At 33.4% G+C, this 13398-nt stretch overlaps 1 protein-coding gene and 1 long non-coding RNA gene across 2 annotated transcripts in view; both read right to left on the bottom strand.

Moving 5' to 3' along the window:
- LOC111503677 (uncharacterized) overlaps positions 1–13398 on the bottom strand; it is a 307933-nt gene that overhangs the window by 228365 nt on the left and 66170 nt on the right.
- Positions 4880–6758, bottom strand: LOC141482257 (uncharacterized). Its single transcript, XR_012465421.1, has 2 exons — positions 6191–6758; positions 4880–5218 (listed from the first exon to the last, which is right to left on the bottom strand). It is a non-coding gene; the product is annotated as an uncharacterized lncRNA (long non-coding RNA).

Raw genomic sequence — 13398 nt, 5'->3', positions numbered from 1 at the left:
ATATGAAAAATCCTATCTTTTTTTCGATGAGGAATCACCTTCTTAAATGTTTTACACTTATTTAGTTATACCCTGTTTGGGTGTTTAATGAGAATAAAATTTGATTACAAAAAAGTTATGACGAAAACTGTGGTCAACTAAAATCTGCCGAAATCGATATAACTTTGGGCATTACTTTAGAATCGCTTGGTATATACTCATTCAACTACATACATTTACTTTAGATTTGTTTACGGCCAGTCTTCAAGCATAGCCCACTGACTAATAAGAAAGTTAATACTATACTTTTCAAAAATACTTTTCTGAAGTGATCCAGACATAGAATCAGTTATATTAGTAGATTCACGTCCATTGTTTTGATATCTAAAACCTTCTAGAAAACAGTTTTTGGTAACTTTATTTCTTCAACTCAAACTCCAAATGTGGCACCCTCTGTACTGGTGAGGAAATGAAATATTACTAGGGTTCTTTTTGTTTCAAATTCAGTTTCTGGGTTTACTGGTAAAATTACATGAATGGGGCTTCGAATTGCTTCCGCATCCACCATATTCTCCAGATCTGCGCCCCAGCGACTTTTTCTCATTCTCACACCCCAAGAGGATGCTCGCTGGATAGGAATCGTACGATTAAATGGTATCGAAAAATTGTATGGCCGCTATAATCGATGTATCGCCCACGAAGGCGAAGGCTAAAATGGATAATAAAATCCAATTGAAATCCAAAAATTTTTGTTCTGTTAGCTTACGAACTTTTCAGGCCAACTATTAGACGAAAGGTCGGGCTAAAAGCCCGGAAAAATTTCGGCACAATTATTTCCTGTCATTGGAATTACTTTTTCCATACATTCATTTCAGGTTTCTTCAAAATTAAAGTTTTCTTTCTATTGCTTGAAATGAAAATTCCAAAACCAAAACTGTCTGTTATAAATCATGATTCTAGAAACATGATAAGTTTCAGCGCTACTTGTAATACTTGAACAAATTGTCGTAAATGAATAATGAACGAAATTACTTGCCTATGTTAGACTAGCACATCGTAGTGAATACACGTCTGTATTGCTGGTTGTCTAAATTGTGGCGTATCGAAAGGCTGAGTTATTGAAAATATTCTTTAGTGCAGTTAAAGAAGATAAGATGAAAATGAGATCATTGATTTTTATTTTCTGTCATATAAAATGCTGAGAAATGTACTAAGCAGCGTTTATTTCTCAAGTAAGAAATGACTGAACTTCCAAATTTCTTGAAGACTGTGATATTTTCAAGTTCCTTTGGTAGCGAACTATATGCTTTTATCACCTAACAGAAAGCTTATTTCTCATAATATGTAGAGTTATGGCTGGAAATGGACATTCCAACCAACCAGTTGTTTGAAATATCTGGTATCAATTGATATCCATATTATTCGAATATTGACCACTATTTCTCGAAAACAGGTTGGAATATTTTTCTTACAAAGCAGACAGGATCCGAGAAGTTCAAACAGGACACTGCCAAAATGTTAAGTGTACAAAAAAGAGCTCTCCAAAATAAATTCACGATACATCTCAGAATTCTTTTTTGACAGATGAATATTTTTGTAAGTATACTGAAATACACAAAATATAATATCATATGAAATCATTGACTGTATATGTACATAGTAATATGGTCTCTGACTACAAACAGTGACTTGATCCCTTAAGTATCGTAACACACCACAAATAGACTTCAATCTGTTATTTAATAAGTTAAGAGTTGTCGTTCGTATGGGGGCGACAGCTGATACAGATATGGGTTTGATAAAAAATTGAAATAGACTCATTTTGGAGTTTTACATATAGAAATTTCTTGCAGTTGATTGATTTGTTGAAAATTACAAATTTAGTTTAAGCATATTCCCTCTGACCATCTGGCCATCAGTTTCTGTGATCTGCGAACTGGTATACATTACCTAAATTCGAGTCTATGGGTAAGTCGTTTACATATAGAAAAAAGAATACTGGTCCGAAGATCGACCTCTCTAATCATGATTCTACTAGATAATATAATGATTTTGAAAATTCATTATGCTAACAACTTGGGATCGATCTGATAGGTATAACCTAATAAGTTCATAACACCGCTTATACCATACTTTTCCAGCTTATTGCGAGTTTTTGATGATTTACCAAGTCAAAGGCCTTTGAGAGGTCATAGTACAAGCCCATCGAGGTTTTTTGCATCAGAATTCTCTGTTATTTGTTTAACTGCCTCAAATATCGCTGATTCAGTGGATATTCCTCGTCTGAAACCAAATTGATATATGAAACCTCCGTCAAAGAGAAAGATTGTTAACTAACAACAGCTGCATCTCTTGAACATAGCCCCAAGTGAGAAAAAATGTCCCATGTATCAATTCTCTGACAGACATCAAAATTGGTTTGAAAACTGTATCGAATCAAATTTTTGAAAAATACCCAAAGTAGAGAAGAAAATATATACATTATCGAGTTGAATTTGTAGTAATTCTGTGTTCATCACGTTTTTCAAACTATCACTATTGCAAATGGAAAACAATAATTTAATTCTTCGAAGTATATTCACAATAACTCTTGGGTAATATTCGAAATATTTTTTGTTAACGTCTTTCATATATTTTACCAACAAACTGTTATTCAGTTCCACCAATCGCGAAAGAATAGCACCCAAAGGCTGACTTACGACCAAAAGAAGTCAGATGTCAATCTTGCTGAAGTGCCCATCAGTAAGTTGAGGTCCGCTCGGAGAGCGGGGGTGGATGGAGTGTTGTAGTAGGTTCTCCTCGCTGACTGGCTGGGGGAAAAGGTTTCAACTTCAGGGCACTCAACCCGGGAGGGGGCATGGGGGGGATTCACTTCCACCCGTCCTGGTATCTGTAACCGAATCTTGCAAGTTGAATTTGATCCACTTCTCAGTGTCCAATTGAGCTGAGGCTTGGCACACACGTTTAGTTCTCGTGATAAGGGAATATTACCTGAATGCCGCCATTCAACAAAAAATAACGGACGTTACAAAATGGCGATTTATCATTTCCACAGTAACTCCTATGATATGGTTATCAAATGAAATGATCGAAATGAAATCATTGGTAATTGAATATGTCGGACAGAATCAAATGAAAGAATTAGCTGAAAAAGATATGAGGAATAACATGACGTCCCTCCAAATCCAATATGGCGGACCAACCAACCAACATTCACCCCCATGATGTGAATATCAATCGATAGTTTTCAAGGAAAAAATCAAAATGGCGGAAAATAAGATGATGACTATAACAGTTTTGAAAAGAAATAATTTGGCAAAGAATAAGGATAGTTTAGTGATGCCCTAACAAGTGTAGAAATCTATGATGCATCTCAATTGTTGCAAAAAAACTTGAAAGCGATACCATTTTTGAATAGAAAATCAAGAGACTTTTCAAACGATATATCACGAGCATATACTTCCCTTTCAAAAATTGGAGGCTGTACCTGTCATTCAACGGGGGTTGAAGGTAGGGGTAGCATTTTTCCGTAAAAGTATTCAAATTTTAATTTAAATTTGACGTGTTTCGGGATTTTGTTGAAATATTCACCGTAACTGAAATAATGAATTTATTTCATTTGGATTTTACACACTGTATAATAGAAAAGCTTTTCACGAGACTGACCTGTGTAGTTAAACAAGAATATAATATGTATATCGTGACAAGCTTTCATATCTTATAAGTTGTGTATTGTAACAAATTGGTGGGTCTGATTCGATTAAAAATTTTTTTGAGCACATGAATAAAAGCTAGTTTCAAATTCAAAAATTTTGAATGTATGGCTGTCTTGAGATATATCAGAGAATATTGCTGTGTCAGTACATTTTCAGTAATTATGAACGAAAATTTACTGAATTAGTTTCCGTAGTGATAGTGTGTTTATCACTTGTTGCTCTATCCAATACCAACGACATTTCAACAATAACCAAATAATTTTCTCGATGTTTTCATGCTTTCAATGAGAAACAAACATTCTTGAAACGAGAAGGGTAGACCCCTGTTGAAATAAGTTGTCATTTCAACGTTGCATTTTTTATTGTCTTAACATGTATCATAACATTCAAATTCATTGTATTTTATTTATATTACGATTTCAGTATGTTAATTCAAATATTTCATATATTCTGTTTACGACTGTCTCAGTCAGTTTTACTACAAAGTTTCATCACATCAATTTTCAAGTAATTCTCCATCTTTTCTGATAATATATTCATAGTTTATCTGGTTTTTGAGTTATTACCACCTCAAGCTGGAGAATGATTTGCCAATAATTTGAAGGATGCACATTAAGTATACGAAGCACACTTCCGTGTGGCACTCCCATTTCATTTAATGTGTTGCGAGAAAAATATAATTTACTCCTACTGTTTTGTGTATGACCAAAATAAAATTCCTGAATCTCGTATCATAAATCATGGGGTGCCAAGAAATTTAAAGTAATCTATGTTTAAAAGTTTCGAGTGATAGTTCGATTTTAGAGTTTTAACAAATGTTGTTCATTCAGAAGAATTTTAGCCGAAACAATATATTTAGATGGCAAAATCTTGTACAATGAATAAGTCACTTCTTTCATCATTAATATGAATGCATTGAACATTTTGGCAAATGATAAACATACTTTTCACAACTATTTGTAAAAATCCAGATATTGAGAAGACTTACCCTTTTTCATCTCAGAAATAGTGTTCGGAATTGACGTTAATGAATTGTTGTATATAATATGGCGTCGATACAGGGTGTTTTTTTTTTCGAAAAATAATGTTTCTCAATATCAATATTGATATTGAATATCAATATCAATATGTTTTCATACAATTTCTGTATTAATTTGTTCTGGAAAACGAAGCGAGCTATAAAATAAATTCAAGAAAAACGTTTTATTTTCAGATGCTTCACCCCACACAAAATTAAATGTCACAGAAGTGTACATTCATGGTCAATAATGTGAGCTAAAGTAAAGTTCAAGGAAAAACTTCAAAATATCAATACAGAAAATTAATTTTCAGAAAAGTTCAGCACTGAGTACCTTGTAAACTATACATTTCCGAGCCTATGTTCATACGATTTTGTTCGAAAAATAATCTGCTGAACGAGCTGTTGCTGCTGTATATTCCATCATGTTTCAGTCTTTCCTTTGATTATTTTATACTTTGAACACTTTCATATACAGGGCGTTCCAACGAAAACTTGACCTCCCCTGTAAGTCAGAAACGGACATGTAATCGAAAATTTCATGTCAATTTTCATTTTAAGGAAGACTAATTCTGATATGAAAATCATACCCAAAACTTCACCCCCTGCGCTCAGCAACTATCCCCCTATTTTTTCAATGGCATGGGGGGTCGAGTGATACATATTTTGGAAGGTCTTTTGTCCCTCTATCAACTTTGTGATTTTTTTCAAAATTGGTTCATTCGTTTTGAGAAATTAAATGTTGAACGTTTTATTTAAGAAGAAACACAAAATTCGCTGTGGTTCATTTTAATGAGGAAATCAACAACAAATAATGTCAGTGCAAACAAAATCAATGGATAAATTGTTCGAAATGATCTCCATGGAATGTTATTTCATTTTCTACTGTATTGTCATCATTTTCTAAAATGTATGTAGTCATAGGAACTACACAGTCTTGTTATAGATTCAAGTATGTGTCTCCATTGAGATTACCTTCAATGAAGAATGGTCCAAAAATATGATTACCAAGAATGTCGGCCCAGACATTCAATTTTTGTGGGGGATTCTGAGAAACATGTATAATAGGTTTGGGTTATAGGTCAATTTCTCGCTGAACACCTCCCAGAACTGAAGTCGACGATCAGAATCATCTTCGTTCAATTCCTGAACTGAAAATATTTTAAAAGGAGAGAATTTGTAGGCTTTCAAAATTCGAAAACACTAGTAGCTGATAGATTATCGATTATCCATTTGTACATGCACTAAAACTGAAGTTCAACTCCGTCAATTCTGACAGGACGGAACACTTCGTGTTTTCGTGTGAACAGAACCTGAAGTTTGAAACTTATCCATTAAATGTTCAAGGTATTGATGGCTCACGTTGTGGTCTGGATGATTCGTATTATAAATTCTTGTAGTAGCTTTAGCTCATTCATAATTTCGATAATAGGTTGCAACAATTTCTTTTCTTCAGTAGAATAAACCATGTTGGAACACAGTGAACAAGGATGACTGAATAATAATTCGTGAAGAACTGACAGTGGACAACTTGCTACTTTTTGTTCTGCGATAAGGAGATTCAACAAAAACTACCAGTGCAGAAAAAACTAACAGTTTCGTCCATTTCAAAACATTTACCACTAATTAAATAAATTCTATAAATCTAAAAGACCTGCTGTTAAGGTTCCTTGAATAGAAACAACAGCTGGAGAGAGACTCGCTTTAATTTTCTTTTCACACATTTTCGTTATCACTTTTTACATACAAGTACAATCCATGGACAAAGCATCTAGGTACAGTAAGTAGCAGAAATAATCACATTCATGACATCTCCTTTTTTTATATATAAGAAAGGTAACTGAACAAGTTTAAAAATACATTAATCATTCAAATAAAATAAAAACATACATGATCATATATTATTTTTTTCAATCAAGATTAACCAAGCCCACAAAAATAAGTTATTATTAATATTTCAATCTGTCTGGTTTTTTTATTCTTCGACCATACATTGTTTTCTCGGGTACTTCATACAATGTGTTATCAGACGCGGTCATGTCCAAATCATCATCAGAATCAAAATTATCAACATCAATTTCATTTCTACTATTGACTTCTATCTTTTCTGTATTATTTTCACTTTCCATCGGCAAAGTTTCGGCAAGTTGAATTTAATTTATCTTGATATCTTATATTCTTATTTACTTCGATAGGTTTTAAGGTTTTGGCATTTTTGTTGTAATATTCTTCTTGTTTCTTGTGACTTGATTTTATTTGGTTATTAAATTTAGAGGAATTGACAACTTTTGGTTTCACATAAGTTTGAGTAGTAGGTAAAATATCTCTCAAATTTCTAGACATTAATAATTGAGCTGGTGAAAAACCAATTTCTAATGGGGTATTCCTGTACATAAGAAGTATCAAATCCTAATTTTTTTTATCTTCTATGGCTTTATACAACATTTTTTCAACAGTTTGTTTTTGCCTTTCTACCATCCCATTCGATTGAGGGTAGTTAGGACTGGAAGTGATATGATCAAAACTGTATTCAACGGAAAACGCAACAAACTGAGCCGATTTAAATTGCGGTCCATTGTCTGAAATTACTATTGCTGGAATACCTAAGCGACTAAATATTGCTTTAAGATGTTTGATAACCGTTTGCGAGTGGGCATTTTGATCCAATAATATCAATTCTACCCATTTAGTATAATATTCAGTAACAAGCAGATACATAGTTTCTCCTAAATACAAAATATCACACCCAATTTTATACCACGGTATTGTTGGTATTTCATGATGCATTATCGACCTACCGACTGCGCCATGTTAAGGTTCCTCGAATAGAAACAACAGCTGGAGATAGACTCGCTTTAATTTCCTTTTCACACATTTTCGTTATCACTTTTTACATACAAGTACAATCCATGGATAAAGCATCTAGGTACTGTAAGTAGCAGAAATAACTACATTCATGACACCTGCGACAGAGACGTGTACGGGAATGCCGATTTCTGACTCCGGACATCTTCAATAATATAAGGAACGCGTTCTCGAAAGTAGACTGATATTACTTTTGTTGATTTGCTCAATAAAATGAGCGTCAGCAAATTATCGGTTTTTTCATAAATAAAACGTTCAACATTTAATTTCTCAATGACTAATGAATCAATTTCGAAAAAAATACAGAAGTAATAGAGGGACTAAATACCTTTCAAATGGTGTATCACTCGACCCCCCATGCCATTGAAATAAATACGGGGGTAGTTGCTGACCGCAGGAGGGTGAAGTTTCAGGTATGATTCATTTCCTCTATTGCTGTTTATGCTGTTGTTTTGTTAGTAGTAGAAAGTCCTGGACTCACTAAAATACAAACTAACTATTTTTGCTACTGAATACAAAGATATACAACTCTTGAAACTACCAAGCAGTTTTTCTATAGTATAACTAGCTACACAGTTCTTTGATTGCGTTGAATCGCAATTCGCAATTGTTGTGAGCCTTAACAAGTCTAATACAATTTTTTCGTCGGTACTTTCGTGCAACTTTCTTCAGGTCAAACATTCGAAACGAAATACAGGAAGTTTGCTAACTACGGTACGAAACTTCAGATGGTGATTCGTTGGGTCGTTTTGAGAAGAGCTGTTTTTTATTTTTTGGGAAAGAAAGTTTTTGGCTCAATACTTCTCCATCTTTATACAAAAAAAGGGATGAGAGAATCTTCCAAGAAAGCCAAAAACTTTCTTTCCCAAAATTTAATCACTCCTACAAATATAACCCCTACAATTCAAATAATATTCCTCTTGGCTGGGATTAAATCAAATAGGTGAATGAATGTCATTACGATGTCATCGATGACATAAGCAGATCAAGCTCATTCCGTGACATTAAAAATCGTAATTCATGAATGAATTGTGTGTATTTTCTATAATGTTATCCAATTCGGTACTGAAGTGCCTTAGGGCAAGTGTCTTACGGCGAAACATCGATGTATACCAGTGAGGATGGCAGTGTTTCATGTAAGTGCAATTTGTCACCCTTCATTCAAAGTAGAACTCATGTGAATGATATCTGATTTTTATTCCACAACGAATGTTTGAAATACAAACCGAGTAGAGAAAAGAATCTTCTGTATAATTCAGTGCTCATATAGAAGGATTTGTTTCGAAAGAATGTTTTTCTTTCGTGTAATTCAATGTTTATATGAAAGTAACTGTTTCAGGCGGACTTTTTTTCAGTTTGTGTCTGAATGTTACTTCTTTGCATGATCTACACATCCATGAATAGAGTTACTTATTTTCAATTTGATTACTTTCTTCCTTTCTTTGGAAGATTCCCTCATCTTTTTTTGTATAAAGATGGATCAGTAGAAAGCCAAAACTTTCTTTTCCGAAAATTAATCACTCCTAAAAATATAACCCCTTCAATTCAAATAAGATTCCTCTTGGCTGGGATTGAATCAAATAGGTTAATGAATGTTATTACGATGTTATCGATGACATAAGCAGATCAAGCTCATTCCGTGACATAAAAAATCGTTATTCATGAATTAATTGTGTGTATTTCCTATAATGTCATCCAATTTGGTACTGAAGAGCCTTAGGGCAAGTGTCTTACGTCGAAACATCGATGTATACAAGTGAGGATGACAGTGTTCCATATATGTGCAATTTGTTACCATTCATTTAAAGTAGAACACATGTGAATGATATCTGATTTTTATTCCACAACGAATGTTTGAAATACAAACCGAGTAGAGAAAAGAATCTTCTGTATAATTCAGTGTTCATATAGAAGCATTTGTTTCGAAAGAATTTTTTTCTTTCTTATAATTCAATGTTTATATGAAAGTAGCTGTTTCAGGAGGACTTTTTTTCAGTTTGTGTCTGAATGTTACTTACTTCTTTGCATGATCTACACATCCATGAATAGAGTTACTTATTTTCAAAATGATTACTTTCTTCCTTTCTTTGGAAGATTTTCTCATCTCTTTTTTTATATAAAGATGGAGTAGTAGAAAGCCAAAAACTTTCTTTCCCAAAAATTTATCACTCCAAAAAATATAACCCCTTCAATTCTGTTTTTTATATCTTGAATTTATTCAGGAAATTATTATACATGATTGTCATTTAATTTCAATCACAATATTTGGAAATTCATTTCAGAATCAGTCCCGTTAGAAATGAAAATTGACGTGTTTTTTGAAATTTTCCATTACATGTCCGTTTCTGAATTACAGGGGGGCTCAAGTTTTCGTTGGAAAGCCCTGTATGATTTGAAATACGTGGTTAGGTACATGTTTTTCCTGACCGTCAAAAGGCAAGAAATTCTTGCATTCATCTAAGTATCATACAGGGGGAGTATATTTTTCAGATCCTAATGTTCATAGTTGTTCGCATGGCCAGGTTGTGTATAACTTGAAAGGACTAAGTTCTGGTGACGAAAGTGATTGACATATGTAGTAATATAAATTCGTCAATGTAAGGCTCTTTATCATACTCAAAATCTCCATCACTTCTTGTATGTATATACTTTCCGAGACGTAACTATGATTTAACTTGTCATGTTTATACTACTTCAGATACTGGGACTCATCGCACCAAAGGAAACGTATAATGGAAACGTCATTATGATACTCATTTTCAAAACGAGAAAACACGTTTCTTTTGCGTACACAAAATATTAACAGTTTGGAAAATGTGCAATCAGATAGTGACATCGAACTTTTTTAACAAACCTGAAGAGGAAAAAACGAATTACAAGACCAAATTTCCCAGGCGTATATGCACTGTATATGAAATATCAACTTCCACGTAACGTATTGCCTATCTAGTGAAGCGAATAAACAAGCAACAGCTCCGAATTATTTTGTTGAACTGGGGTATTTGGAATTCTAAATGATTTTCAGCAGAGCGGATGCTCCATATCCTTTTTGTCAGGCTAGGAAATAACTTGTGAAAACATGAAATATCAGAGACTTTTCCTTTCAAAACTGAAGGCAGAGTTGATTTACCACAGAAAAATGAACTCCATTATCTCTGAAACACAAAAAAATATTTGAGTCTCTTGTAGGCCCAAGAATCATCAACTTATGAAATGAAATTTGACAGACGATGTGATCCAATAGAAGATATGTGATTCAAGCAGACAAAAACGGTTATAATGCATTGTTAAAAATCAATGTTTGTCAGCAACTGAATGTAAAGACAGAGTGACAAGAGGATAATTGATAATTAATGATTCATTATAGAACTGGACAATTTTCTAGGTTCGAATTCATTTTAAAGAGTAATGGAATAATCTATTTTTTCTATAGAGAACGTGACAAGTCAGAATTTTTGTGAAAAAGATTTATTTTAGGTATTTTTTCCATTTTTTCATTTTCCAGTTTGGCCATTGGTAAAAACCGTATGAAAATCCGTACGGTAGCTGTTGATGAACATCAGAAACAAAACAACACTTTCAAAATACGAAAAAATGGTTTCAAATCTATTTTCATTTCCTTGTATATTTCACTTTATACAGTGCATTTCTTTGATGTCCTCCCCTTTTATTTTTGAACGGGTCAACTCAAAAAATTGAAATTTGGGATAATGAAATTTATACATGAATACTTCCTCTTGAAGTGAAATTGATAGATGAAACTTTTGTAATGGCGACTGAGCGCCGTCTGGGAAAAAAATTAAATAGACATGGGGTTCTTGTGACACATTTTTTTGAAGCTCCTGACAAATGCTTCACAACTCTAGAATATAATGTCAGTATATTCATCTACTACGAAACGGCGGAACTTTTAATAATTGGCTGAATACATTGACATTCAACTATATAATATGAGGTGAAGAGCTTGAGATCAAATCAAAAGATGCTTGATACTGTTGCCTTGAATTTCTTGACATATGAACAGCCTATCCGATATTCCACGCCAAACATTTTCGAATACAGTAGCGTCAATAACTCTACAAATATTTATTATTCTCTGCTGTATATCCAATATTGAAGCAGGTTCAGTTTCGTACACTCTATGCTTCAAATAGCCTTATAAAAAAGTTCAAAGATGTCAAATCTGGCGAGCAGGCTGGCCATTCTGTAGGACCTCGTCGGCCAATTCAACAACCGGGAAAAGTAGTATCCAAATAGTTTCCTACTTGTATGGAGTAATGTGGTGGTGCTCCATCTTGTTGGAATACAATATCCATATCGAATTCATTAGGATTCGCTTCAACGATTTCAGTGATGAGAGGGTCAACAGTAGTTTCTAGCATATTCAAATACAGTTTTCCTGTTTGATTTTGATCGATAAATAGAGTACCTACAATAAGAAAATACTTTACCTTAAATAAAATTCGGTTGAATTTTTTCTTCCAATGGACGAGAATTGACCATTTTAGAGATTGTTGACGTGGTACCTTTCTACTAGTTACTCCGACAACTAAATGAGAATATTCTAACTGAACAATGATGCTCATTGTCATACTGACATTTTTTGTCATTTTTATAAACAAAAAATAATTTAACAAACTCCATCGGGCTGTTGGATTTGACATTTGACAGATAAAAAGGAATATTTCTAGAAATATCGATATTAATTTGTTTGACTTCTGGAAATTATTAAATGTTCAGCCATTTTGTAGTAGTGAAGATATTGACTTCATATTCGAGCTTCAAAATGATGTGTCACAAGACCCCCCTTTTCATTTAATTTTGGCCCAGTCGCCATATTGGAAGTTTTATTTGTCAATGCATTGATCTCATTATCCCAAATTCCAATTTTTTCAATTAACCTGTTCAAAAAATAAAAGGGGGTGGGTGGCATTAAAGAAATGCACTGTATAATCAGTAATCAGTTAGACAATTCAGTTTCTATTCATATAAAAGTCTTAGCCTCATTCAATTCGATCATCAAACTATCGACATAAAAACAGCAAATGACTTTTCATTTTCATTGTTACAAGTTCAATTTGTCCAAAGCGACCGGCAAACAAAACAGACTACTTACACACCTATGAATACTTTCGCATTAAATCCAATAAACGGTTTATAAATCAAAGCCTACATCGAAGTCATTTATTGGTTGCCCACACACTCTGACCGAATTATTCATTCACATTCATTAAACGCATGGATATTATTTTTGTATTGCAAAAGACATTGTTTTACTCTTACCTTGTCAAGAATGCAATTTTCATGACTTTTTCTGGCCGATTCTGATTAGTCGTGCTAGTACTCATTGTAGTTCGTTTCGCCTTGAACCAGTTGTGTGTTTTGCATCGTGGAGATTTATACGAGGGTAGAAAGAAAAATTTTCTGAGGAATATCTCACTAAATACGGGGTGTATAAACGAAAGATACAAAAAAAAGATTTTGGTAAAAATTGTACGGATGAATGAAAGCTATGTTTGAATAATCATTATTCATATACAAGGGGTCCATTAAATCACTGAGGATACACTACAAAAACACACTTTTGTCTATTTTCCACTATATTTCTTTATTGTTGACCGGTTTCGGCTATTATACCATTTTCAAAACTAACTGATTACATTTAAATCCGAGACAAAAGTGTGTTTTTGTAGTGTATCCTCAGTGAACATGAATTTCCACAAAATAAACAAGTCGTCAATCGAAGAAGGTCCATTAAATGCCTAACAGGCCAGATATTCCCACTCTATCGAATTTTCGATCAAAGTGCTTCTCAAAAAT

Source organism: Leptinotarsa decemlineata, unplaced genomic scaffold (assembly GCF_025532065.1).
Source record: "Leptinotarsa decemlineata unplaced genomic scaffold, Ldec_3_MD MMD2_tig00000882_RagTag_RagTag, whole genome shotgun sequence".
In the NCBI taxonomy this organism is placed as follows: Eukaryota; Metazoa; Arthropoda; class Insecta; order Coleoptera; family Chrysomelidae; genus Leptinotarsa; species Leptinotarsa decemlineata.
This window is presented reverse-complemented; position numbering and strand designations above follow the sequence as displayed.